At 44.3% G+C, this 13,493-nt stretch overlaps 1 protein-coding gene across 2 annotated transcripts in view; it reads left to right on the top strand.

Annotated features, from left to right (window-relative positions):
* Positions 1-13,493, top strand: part of LOC311003773 (partitioning defective 3 homolog) — a 377,802-nt gene that overhangs the window by 48,539 nt on the left and 315,770 nt on the right. The window lies entirely within an intron of this gene.

Below are 13,493 nucleotides of genomic sequence, written 5' to 3'. Positions count from 1 at the left end.
CTGGTGCGGTTGTGATGGATGTGGGTGATTTACACATAACTAAGCTCAAAGGCACTCTGCTCATTGTGATGTATGAAGTGGTGATGAGGCATTGAGGTTTCTCTCCTGGTATCTGGTGTTTTTTTTTTGTTTTTGCACATGTATTAATGTTGAGTAGCTCATTTCCTACACCTGCTGTCTGAGATGTGAAGCTTTTCACTGAGGAGAAGGTCCGTCCAGCTGCAAATGGAAGATACTCTCTCCTTTTTTTTACATGAATGAGAATCTGTGTCCATCAGAGGGAGGAAGAGTAAGTGTGTGAATGTGCATCCACACACCCTTTTTGTAATGGCTGTATCGTAGGTGCCATGGTTACGCATCAGGTGGGGATCAGTGGTTAGAGCAGCTGTGCAGCACCTGCTGTCTGAAACACTCCTCTCCTCCTCCTCCTTCTCCTCCTCCTCCTCTTCTCTGATCCTCTTCAGAAAGAAAGAATGAACTCCATCTTTGGTTATTACAGTGAAATAATAAAAAAAGACTCTCTGGCACATTTATTTTCTCTTTCTTGCTCATTTGCTCTGATGCTGTGATGACCTGCTCCCCCTGCTGGTGCTGTGGGCTCATTACCATGTCACTGCTGCTGATTATTTAATCTCATTACCATGTTTAAAGCAGAACTATGCAACTTGGCCGGAAATAGCTCGCTCCTTCGTTGGTTTCTCTTTTTTTCCCTCTCCGGGGCTCCCCCACAGTTCTGGGAGGCACATGTCACTGTCGTAAAAAAAAAACTCGCCGCCCCACCTCCTCCACCCCCTCCCTACACGTGCTTGTGTTTACTGCTGAAGGTAGAGAGCGGTGTTTGCTAAGCACGGAGCTAATGCTAACACGGAGCTAACGCTAACAGGGAGCTAATGCTAACACGGAGCTAACGCTAATACGACCACACACAGACAAAGACACAAAGACACAGACATACACACACACATGAATAAAGGTTCCAAAACGCGAAGGCGTGTGTGTGTGTGTCATGATGTATTACATTATCTTAGATCCATGGTGTGTGTGTGTGTCTGTTAGCATTAGCTCCGTGTTAGCCACAAGCCGAACTTCATCAGTACAAACATGTTTCCATGGTTTCCTCCGACTTTCCGAACTCAAACCAATCACGATTCATGACATGCATGACGTCATCTGCGTTCTTATCTCGTACTGCCGTAAGGCAGTTTCTCGCGATAGTTCTATCCATTGATGAGATTTACACCGAGACGGAGGACTGATCTTGCAAGTGCGGTTTTCAGCCAGTGGGGGGGGTGAGCGCATTGGCCTAGACCCCATTCACCTCATAATAGGTCACTCTACCATCACAGTGACTCTGAGCCACAATAATTACAGCCGAAATCCTGCATAGTTCTGCTTTAAATGGAGCCTTCTTGTTTTGAAGGTTTTTTTTTTTGGGGGGGGGGGGATAATTAACCCTACAAGCACAGCCCAACCTGCCTTGAACATTATCAGTCAAGTCACTAGACTGACAGTTAGTTTATATTAAAACTCTGTCGACAGTTGCTCTGACTGACACGGTGAGTGTACGGCTCAGCTGGATGTGGGCAGGGACGGCTGATTTTACATAAGTAGAGCAACCGTCTGTCTGTGTGAGTGTGAGTGTGAGTGTGTCTGTGTGTGTGTGTGTGTGTGCGTGTGTGTTTGCTTCTTTGTATTTGTATTTAGTCGTAGTAGTAAATCCAGTCTATCCAGTTCCTTCCCTCAGATGCTGCCTGGCTTCATCTCTGTTGTTTTATTAACCTGCCAACAGACACACAGGCGGGTGCACGGCTCTGATCATGTTAACCCATTCATAGCAACATTATGCTTGCTCTAATAGATGGATGATATTCTCTTTATCTGAGATTATCTGTGTTTTTCTCCCACGTGGGTTCATTAATTTTACATGCAACTTGCAAATTGTAACAGCTACATGTTGAATCTCATTAGTATTACAGTTAATGAGGTGTAAATGTAGTTTAATTACAACAAGTCTGCATCAGTAAGTGGAAATCAAACTTTAAATTCAAGCTGATTATCTGCTATTGATTCACTCTGTTTGCTTTTTATTCCTGTTAGTGTTTATCGTGCCTCCACGTGTTGCCACTTTCATTCTCACACATTATGTGAGTTTCTTCGTCTTTGTTCACACAGTCCCAGTCCAGGTTCAATGAGACGGATTAGTATACGGCGTGGTTACAGTTTTAAAATACACTGACCCCGACGTGATTTGAACACGCAACCTTCTGATCTGGAGTCAGACGCGCTACCGTTGCGCCACGAGGTCTCATGGCTGAGTGGTGACCATGACGGAAACTGACCAGGGATCAGCTATGAAGCACACAGTGTAGCTATTTTAATTAGTTTCAGCTTTCTGTGTCATTTTATTTGAGCTTTTATTAAAAAATGAAAGCAGCAGCTGAATTAGTGCAGTTCAGGCCGGGTGATACACTCTGGCCCTGTACCGGTGTCATGTGGTCAGTGGAGCAGCTGTAGGTCAGCACAGCAGAGGGAAGTCAATGTGAAAACTGCTGCTGTCACATTTCAAGTTTTCCAGCGGCAGAGCAACTCTTAGAGGTGTGTGTGTGTGTGTGTGTGTGTGTGTGTGTGTGTGAGCGGTCTGGCTCAGGTTCAACAGTTAGATTACCGCTCTGTGATTCATATTCAGTCACAGAGCGACATGTTGCAGCCTGTCTGTCTCTGCTCCACTAGATCTTCACATCGATGGTCTGACTTGCATTTCACATGATGAGAAATACGAGTTGTGCGTGTGTGTGTGTGTGTGTTTTTTTTTTTTTTTTACTTCTGGTTTGAGTTGCACAAACCTCCCTGTTGCTGCAGGTTGGGTTGCAGTGGGACGTTGATCTCTTTGTCTCCTCGTCTGTCCTGGTGAAGACGACTCTGTTGCAGATTTAGATGTTTGTCTGAACAGGCTTCTCTTCCATGAGGCTGACACACAGGCCCTCTGTTATCTAGAGCATTTTATATCTGTATGTGTGTGAGAAACAGTCTGTAGACTTCCAGGGGTTGGTTCAGGTTTCCCTGCAGCTGTTTGGTTCACTACTGCCACCTACTGGACTGAAGTAGGAGATGCAGCTCATTTTGTGTTTCATCTCTGCCTGGGTTTTATATGAAAAATAAAATGAAATTTAAATAATGTTGCTTGATTATCCTGAACTAATGTAGCATATGTAGTATAGGCTATACTCTTCAATGAGATTTGATTATCTTGTTGCTTTTGGTGCATAACAAGGAGTGGATGTGTGTCTTTGAAGACATGCAGTAAGAATAGGCACAGTGTCAGGTGAACTAGCTCCACCTTTTGGATTTGAAGAGGACTGACTGAGTTTAGACAGTTAGGTTACAGTCTGGGCAGCAGAGAGGAGCATACACGCTGACTGAGAACTTTATTAGGAACACCTGTACACCTGAAGGCTGGCCAGCAATCCTCTGGCCTGATGAACATGGTGTCAACATTGTGAATCCACTGACCCAGCCTTCCTCGTGTCAACAGTCCAGGCTGCTGGTGATGATGATATAATGATGCAGGGAATATTTACTCTGCAAACCTTTGACCTTAAATGTCAATAACTAAAAGTTTTATTCCCATCTTGTCTGAGCTTTGTTGCAGACCAGATGCATTTACAATAATCTCAAACCGCTTTTATGAACATGGCAATGACTTCATTGAACTTCTGTAACCTCCCCAGTGATCTGTCTGCCAGATCTGTCTTATTTCTGGAGATAGTTTCCCTTCTTACCGTGCTCCCTGTCTTAAGGTGTACAGTTTTTTATATCTATTTTTCTTTTATAAATAAGCATTTTATGGAGCTAATTTATTCCCTCATTTTGGTGAAGATGTAGGCACTGGTGTGGGTAGAGTTGTGTTTTGTTTAGGTTTAAAACTGGTTTAAAAATATCTTTGACAAATCTGCAGAAATTATGTGATGCATTTCAATAACCATGGAGAAAACTCTTGAGGAAAGTTCACAAAATTTTGTAGAATTGCCGACAAAACAAACCAAAGTTATCTTCAGAGAAAAGGGACAAACTTCATATGGTGTCCCCAATATAAATTGCTTGCTCAGTGTAAATGTGAGAATAAATCCAAAGTTTTTTTTTCTTAATTTGGATGTGAAACAGTGTAATTGTGGCTGTAGATTCACAGTGCGCTGCCACTGATACATAATAGTTATTGCAGTGAACTTTAAAGTTATCCTCATACTAAGTCTTCAGCTGGACTGAATGAGCCCTGTGGCAAGTGTAATAACCTCGTACAAAATGCTTCATTTAGACCGGTGACGAGGAAGCAGGCAGGAACAATCTAGCTGAGAGCCTTATGTTGGACTTTTGAAAATTAATCCAGTGTGAAAAAAACTAGTCCTGATGGCTATGAAACGGCTGGAAACGGCTGCGATACCGGCACTTCCTCCATATACCAGATGGCAATGAGGCAATTAAAATGACTCCTGGTTAGAATATGGCCCTGGGTAAGAAATTCACAACGAGCGTCTGTTGAAATGAGTTCATAAAGGAAGGAAATGGGCTTAATATGGGCCCCATTAGATCGAATAAGATTCAACTTTAACGGCCATTGCAGGGAGATTGGGCTCTTTATTGATTGGGCCGTTAAAACTTCAGAAGCGTTGGTGTTGTTGTTGCAACAAGACGAACATGCAGAGGCCAGCATCAATCTTCCTGCACGTTACACACACACATGTGGAAGGAATTAATTTGTCCGATCGTAGAGAAGAGAGGGGAAACAGGCGGAACAGATTTTCTGGAGTTGATGCTACTGTTGCGCTAAAAGACAAATTCAATGTAAAAGTCCACCTTAAAGGATAATTCAGGCCATTTTTGACCCCTAAATCATTTTCCTGATGGTCACCCAGTGTTGGGGGGAGCAAAAAACACAACTAAAATTGATGCAGGCAAACCATAATTTCACCATGGCTATACCGGCGCTAGGGATAGCTACAACGCTAACCCATGGGGGCAATTCTTTCAACCACAACAAACACTCAAAAAACAATCAAATATCTATGGTACATGACTCAAATCCTTACGAGACACCACTGAACTTATATAGTGTACAGTATAAACAGTATGAACTTTGTGTTTTTGCATGTAGTCACTCACCTCAGATAGCCGAACTCTGAAACGTTAGGCTGTGTCAGAGTTAGGCTGTGCATCAATGTTGGTCGCTTTTTTGCTCCCCCCAACACTGGGTGACCATCAGGACAACGATTTAGGGGTCAAAAATGGCCGGAATTCTCCTTTAAACTCTATTTTAAGTGCCATCGGTTGTGATTACACACACGTCTCTGTTTTTTAACCTTAATGCTTCGATTTCCCCTCCTCACATCAAACAGCGTGAGCTTTTTCCGCCTGATGGAGCCCCCCCCCCCCCCCCACCTCTCCAACTCGCTTACTGTGCAACTCTGGATGTTCGGTCCGACGGGAGCTTGATAACAAATAAGTGAAGATGATTTTTTTTTTGGAGCGTGGGGTCCCTCTGTGTTTTATAGCCTGGATCTCCCTCATTAACGGAGGTGAGTCAAAGCAAGCCCACCCCCCCTGGGCTTAATGAGTGCAGGGGGTAAAGGGGGGTGAATCCTCAAGGGGAGGAGAGGTGTGGGGGGGTGATAAACAGAAAAAGCTCATTACAGGTGAAGCTGCATGGCCTGATTCAGCACTGGCTTCATATCAGTGTGCTGTGTGTTGTGTCGGACGCTGCAGTGACTCTCCTGCACCACAGAGAGGCGCTCCAGCTTCAGATATAACAACATCATAGAGGATTATCTGAGCTTCTTCTGCTGCTCTGGGAACGTCTTTGTTTGGAGACGGATACAACAGACATGTGTCACCGTCATGAGAGGAGAAGCTGAGCCGCCGACTGGTTTTAATGTGGCCTGTTTGAGCCTCCAAACATCCAGCGGCTCCTGTGGTCCGGCTCCTCGGCTCCTTTGGACATTTGGCTTTTCTTTTTCTTTTTTCTTTTTTGAGGCCCCTGACGTTGGCATTGCCATGGCAACAGCGGTCGGGTGCCAAGTGGGCACCTGTGCTGGGTCGAGATCAAGCCGTGAGTGAAATTAGCCAAGGCTAAAGCAGGGTCCCAGCAGCTGCCCCCTGGTACCCCAACACTGCCGGGGGAAATCAAAGACTAATTACTGTGTTTGTCTGTGTGTGTGTGTGTGTGTGGGTCTAAGTGTGTGTGTGTGTGTTTGTGAGTGATTGCAGCCTCTTCTGGCATAGATTGAAGACTATTGTGTCTGGTTGGCTGTCTCTCACCATCGTCTCTCAGGCGGTGTGTTGCATTCTCGGCACTCATTGTGGATTAATTTTGTATTTCCTCCACATCTCTTTGATTAATCCGCCGTGTAAAGTAGTTCCTTAACAGTTACAGTGCAGCAGTGTGAAAAAGTGGAGTAATAGTGACCTTCATGTCTGTTAATATGGTCACTCATGGACAAAAACACGTTTTCAACAAATTGATCCAAGTCACTTTCATTATAAGACTGATTTGAACAACAAACAACACAACCCTGGCTATTAGCACTAGTCCAGTGGGCCTGACTGAAACGGCATCTTTGGGACCTAATTATGCTGACTCTGTTATTAGTAAGTAAAAAAATCTGATAACTGATTAATAAACCAACTTTACTCTTGTCTACACTTTTTTTTCTTGCAGTGGTCCCTCATACACTTGTGCCAAATATGTATTGGAGGCTCTGTGGCCTCAGTGCAGCACTGCAGTAAGCTCTTGGAAAATGTAAATAGAAATAAGTAAAAATAACCACATAAAAGGGCAAAAGCCTGTAATGAATAATTACACATTTTGTTGTATAGAAATGAGAGAATCACAAAGTGAGTGAATGTAACAAAAACATCATCTTCCCCCAGAGGATCAACCAATGCAAGGACATTATTTCTAAATTAAACTCAGTTTGTCTGCAAAGTTTGAAAGCACAGAGAGCGGTTCCCATCAGCCAGCACAGACACACACAGCGACTTCTAGGAAAGACTGAAATCAGATGATTAAACTGGCTGCAGAGTTAATGAGTCAGGACCTCGTTCCAGGCATCGTATATCTGACTCCTGAGCCCATAAGTTAAAGCCTGAACGTGTCTGACACAGGGAGGAGCAGTGGGAGGAGTTTCCTCCTCCACCATCATCACCTGCTTCTGCTCCGACACTGACACACGTCCTCGCACTGATCCAGAGTCAGATTCAGGCAAACCAAATGGATATTATTTGCTGGGATTTTTTAAAAGACGCCACTGCTGCAGAAATGAGATGCACAAACAACACAAAACACACACACACACACTTGATCTTCTTCAGGCCAGTAGCTGTGAACATGCCCACACATACAGTACATCTTGAGACACACACACACACACACACACACACACACACACACACACACACACACACACACACACACACACACACACACACACACACACACACACACACACACACACACACACACACACACACACACACACACACACACACACCATGCTGTAGTCAGCTGTAATTAGCCTGTAAGGACCAGAGCCGGCTCTGCAGACTCAGTGTGGTGGAGGAATGTATCCTCACCTCCGCTGCTCTGCCCAGAGGCTCGTGGGCGGCAGCGAGCACTTTTTCATTTCATTTTCCTCTGGGGGCTCTGGATTTATTGTCTGTTGCTTGTTTATTAGGTTCTGTAGTTTTTGAACTTCACTTACTCGGGGTAGATTTGTTGAGCACTGTTGTTCTTTTCGCTGCAACTCCCTCCTTCCCACTTAAGTTATAATCCCTCACAACGGGGAGCTGGGCCAGTGTAACAACGTCTTTGTGCGCCGCTCTGGAGAATCACAGGCCTTTTTATTGTTAGCAGCTCCACAGTCTGCCGGTCAGCGCTCTCTTTTGTGCGACATGAGAAACTTGCAGCTTTTTCCTCTAAGTAATTAACTCTTTGAGGGCGGTTTAAGCCGGTAATTGTGTTGTGTTTGTAAATGGGCCGAATCTTATTAAGTGGAGATTGCTTTCAATTACTACGGAAACTGGCAAATCATCAAACCGGCGCTTAACGACAGTTGTATCACAACACAGGTTTTTGCATGATGTCTTATTGTACGGCTTTTAGTGAGATTATTTTTTGAAAAAGCAGAGCTTTATTGACAACGAGTGATGAAACACTTTGTAACACAGCAGCCTGATCTTTATTGTGAACATTAGAGCTGGTATCTGTGACAAATAGAATAAAATGGTAAAATAAGAGACGGGAATGAAATACTGTGAATGCACCAGAGGATTTTCTGTTTCTGTTTCAGAAAATATTGATATGATTTTGCACAATATCTATGACTAGGGTTGCAAAATTCCGGGAATTTTCAAAGTTGGAAACTTTCCATAACGGGAATATATGAGAATTGGCTTAAACTCGGCTAAAACAACCATATTTAATGCAAGTACACTTGAATATCTATGCATCATCACATGCACACACACTACATGCACTGTGCATTCCTCCATCACATGCACAGATGATTTCTGCCACACTTTTGAGCCCAAAGTACAAGAGGGGGGCTCCTTTCATTTAACATTTTTATTTTTTATTTTACTCAACATTCATGTTTTTGTTGTTCAGTAAAATAATTGATTGTTCATACAAGAATTAAAACTTGATAAAGTTCTACTCACAAATAAATCTGTTGAAATGTCATGTTTTTTAATTGTATTATTTTGCATGGATGTCTGCTTCTGACAAAATGATACAGTTTGTTTAAATTACCCCTAATTCCCAGTTCATTCCCAATAATTCCCATAATTCCCATGGAAAGTTTCCGATTTGGAATATTCCCCAGCTTAACTTCCCATGGAAATTTACTGGAAATGTCCACCCCTTTGCGACCCTATCTATGATCTATGGATGATTTGAACTGTTCTCATGTGAGGAAGTCAGAGAAATAAATCTGAGCCAAAGAGATGAAACCGAAGCAAAGATGATGTCATTGCATTTTATATGTATCTTTAACTTTTTATTTGCTTTTATGACATTTCATTTTACAAGCACGGCCTCTTAAAATCCTCATGGTTTGTACACCATGTGTTTGAAGTGCTGTGTGTGCAGTGTGTGTCTGTGTGTGTGTGTAGTACAGTCAGTCTGAGGGGTGGCGGTGTGGAACAAAGGTCACCAGTCAGTCTCTTGAACCTCGAGCTTCACCGGTTACGTGACACAGAGACCTGCTGAGCCACATGTATAGAGATAACATCGGCTCCGCTCCTGTTGACAAAGCCACTGCTTCAGCCGGAGCATATGCAGGATGACATACACACGGCTGAGCCCGCAGTAAAGGAACGGCGGAGGGACGGCGCTTCATCGTTAACTTCATATTGCACGACGGCAGCGGGCGACTCCTCCGTCTTCAGCTGTGGTTTCCTTTTTAAAAAACGGGGTGAAATCAGGTCATGTCACCAAGTGTTTGGTTCAGCTCGGAGGCAGCCCCGGCTAGTCACGTAGGTGTCTTTGATTTCTCCTCCGTGACAGCTCCCCTACAGGAAGAGATTTCTGCCGACGCGCCACAAATCGCTACTGACATGGCGTCGACTCGCCCGAATGCTGTCTGGAAATGCCGCGGTGTTTAACCATAGCCGTGGATAGGCAGTGCCAAAACAGGAAAAAAAAAAAAAACTGTGCAAGGACCCACACACATTTACACACCTATACAAGCATGCACGCACCCATCCCACACACACACCACAGTGGCCGACGTGCACGCCCGGCCTCGTGTCATGCAGGGCGATGCTTGTTCTGGTTGACAGCTGTCAGGGCTGCTTTGGTTCCAGTGTCTGGATACTTTGCCAAACGAGCCTATTATCTGCAGCGGCGGAGTCCTGCGGAGGGGCCCGGCGTCGCCCCGGGGGGTCGATTTGGGTCAGCCGCCATGAGACAGGCCCTAAACTGAGGTGACAGATACAGGCCCCCCAACTGGGATCCCAAAAGACCCCCAGAGGGGTGCACCTAGGAGCACTGAGATAACAAAGGACATCCGGCATCAGACAGCGATACAGCAGGAGGAGGAGGAGGACGTCGCCCTGGTTTCCACTTTTAAACCGAAACAGTTGGATGCTATTTATCCTTATTGTCTCATTACGCCGCTGCAGTTAGTTTGGCCCATTTCAGTGGAAGTCGTATTTTCCACCTCGCCTCGTGGGGGCAACAGTGCTTTCTTTATGTGGCTCCACACGCAAGCAGATGATTGCCTGCAAAGAAATGACTTTCTATACATAACATGAAAAGTCACAGTCACTTCTACAGAAACTGCAATCTTGAGTAGAAAACTACCGTCTACCTTCAATTGTTCATCCTTTTTTCCTTTTTTTTCTAATATAAACCAATTTCTCTCTCAGCCCACTGTCTCTCAGCTCCTTGTTAAACCCAGCGAGTGTCTCTTCTGCATGACAAGTATCCCTGTGTAGCTTTTTGTCTCCAGAGTCTCCAGATCATGAGCGGCTGTTTTCAACACTTGACTACTTCTCTCAGAACCATATATAATTACCCTCACGGATCCAAAGTCACTCCAAGGTTGTGTCTGAAAATTGGCTTTCAAATAGACTTTTGGAGGTGAAGCTGTGTTTTTCAGATGGGCCTAATTTATTATATGGAAGATATGATGCACACTAGGCGAGTAGGGATTCAGAGTGATCCGTGGTTTAAATGTCGCTGTAATTAGTATAGCTGTATAGCGGTGCAGAGGCTAATAGGAGAAGGGGTTGGTGAAAATGGACCTATATGCACATGCATGAGCAAGTTGGAGCAACAAAAACACATGTGCATGTACTTGTGTTTGAATTGAAACAAAGAAAATGAGGACAAAAGAGAGAAATCAAGCGAGTATAAGAAGCAAAAGGAAAAGTTGAAAAAAGAACCAGTGGAAGGAGACGGTAATGAAAGACATCCAAGCGAAAGGAAAGGAAAGGAATTGGGGAAGAAGAAACCCTGTTAAAGTAGAGCGCATGCAGGCGCTGCCACGAGCTAAGCCGAGTCTGGCGTTGGCGGGCTGGCGCCGGACCAAGCTGAAGTTGACACTGGCACAGGGAGGGAGGGAGGCGGTGCCAGGGCCGGGGAGCTAAGCCCGGTTTGGAGAGCTTTAGACGGGCATATTGTAGCAGACAGAGAGCCGAATCCCCTCTAACACCGGGCCTGTGTGCTCTCGTCGCCTCTCTTCTCATGAGAAAAGGCTAAAGACCTCTTCAGTTTCTGCCCCGCTCTGCTCAAATACAGCAGGCTTACAGACATGCTGGAGCGCTGCATGCTCTCCTCACGCACAGCTGCTGCTGCTTCATGTGGCCGAGCTCTCGCTGTGGAGGCCTCTGTGCACGTAGCAGATACAAACACAAACAACAACTGCATTTATTCTAAACATCGGCATTTTTCAAGATCTTTCCTTTTTACACAGAAGAGTGTGTTTCCTCCATGAGTTTTATCCCTAGTGAGATTAAAAGTATATTGAAGTGGTACAGAGCCATGGATCCTCTATTGTTACTGTTAGTACTGCAGCTCCTGCTGCTATGGCTCCTGGCAGTCAGTCGTACTGCTGTTTGTCTTCAAACACCATCTATTCAAAATGATATGTTGACTCACCAATTAGTCAATCAACTGAAAATGAGAGCTGTTTTTGGGAATCGTTTCAGTCATTTTTCACACGACTGCTTCTGTTATCAAGTTTGAATATGACGTCAGCATCTTAAAGCAGATATCAGTGGAATGTTTTTGTTAATATAAGTCCTAAATAGTCCTATTTTCCGTCAGCAATCACTTACATGAAGTATTTCAGCCTAAACACGAGTCTCTCCGTCACTCTGCTCTGCTGTAACCCGAGGAGAAAATTTTCCTTGTGGGATACAAGTGTTATCCAATGAGGAGAGAGAACGGCATGAAGGGCTGTGTGTGCAGCCAAGGGATGCGCGTGAATGTGGTGACGTAGCACGAGGACCAATTGATGCCTGACAAGGGCGGGGGCTGCTAACTCATGGTGCGTTCAAAGAAACTCGTACTTTGTGTTTTTCCTTCCTGTGAAGTCATACCAGTTCGATCTGGTACGAGTTCACGGGTCGGAAGTTACGAGTGGCCGTTATAGGGAACTTTCACAGACAACAGGATGGTAAAAACACGAGCTACGGGTTACCTGGAACGCTACCAAGTCGTAGTTGTGACTTGAAGCTGTAACTTACGGTTTCAAAAGCCTGCCTTGAACGCAGCATTAGCCGAAACGGCCGTGAAGCTGATATCTGCTTTAAACTGCAGATGCACTATAGCTATTGGTACATATAATTATTGGCCGGATTGGCTGATAGCTGTTGGCCAAGAATTATTGGCCAAAATACACAGATAGGTCAGATAATGTCATTTTTTGCCCTCAAAGTCGATTTGAAACAATGTTGATTTTTGAGGAGTCATAACTGTTCTTGTTTTTGTTGTGATTACACTAGTGATGTCGGTTATGTCATTATAAACTATTAAAAATGTTATTGGTTTTTGGCATCGGTCATGAGAAGCAGATAGAAATAAAAAAGATTTATTGTGCTTCCCTCTTGAATCCCACCTTCTTTACTACTTGATAACCAAGAAATATATTGTCAATTGTCTTATGATACAGTATATATGATGTTTAACATGCTGATTGAATGGGATTTGATCAAAACCATATTAGCATCAATTCAAATGCTCTAATTTATTATAAACCAGCAGTAAACAGTTGATATTTGATATTTGATCTTAAAAAATGTGGATTTTCAGAATAAAATCTCATCAGTAACTGTACCTGAGTGACTTTGATGCCGTCTCTAGAGACGAGCGTTCTCCATCTTTATTATGCAAAACTCCTCTTGTCTCTGTCTCTCCGTGCTCCCGGCTCCCGCAGCTAAAAGTTAAGAATACTAAAAGCTGTATGTATTCATTATAGAGGGTATCTGAAGGTCAGTGGGCCAATTTGAGAGAATGTGTCTCAGTGCGTCTTTGTGTGCAGCCATGATTTTATCCAGAAGGGATTTTTAGGTAGAATTGTCATAAGACCCCCTCCACCACAATGTCTTCCTTTTCCCTGAGTGTTTAAAGAAAAAAAAAAGCTAATTCATCACATGCAGCGAGTGTGTATGTGCACTGTGTGTGTATATACTGTATATATGTGTGTGTGTGTGTGTGTGTGTGTGGGGGGGGTGTTGCATGGAGAATCTTGAGAGTCCCTGCATGAATGCCTTATGTCTCCTCTACAACAGATGCACCACAGCCTAGGGCCCCTCTCAGTTGTAGCTCGTTATGCGAACGCGCGTGTGTGTCTACGTGTGGGCGTGCACGTGCATGTGCGCTCGCGTGCACGGCGAAGACTGCATGCTATGCGCCGTGCACTTGGAACTCAGCGGGGAATTTGCCTATAAAAGGCACAAATAATAGGCACCCATTTATCTCTGAAGACATTCATCCA

The sequence above is a fragment of the Trachurus trachurus genome (assembly GCF_905171665.1).
Source record: "Trachurus trachurus genome assembly, chromosome: 20".
NCBI classification, from domain to species: Eukaryota; Metazoa; Chordata; class Actinopteri; order Carangiformes; family Carangidae; genus Trachurus; species Trachurus trachurus.
Note: the sequence above shows the minus strand (reverse complement) of the source record. Positions and strands in the feature narration are given on the sequence as shown.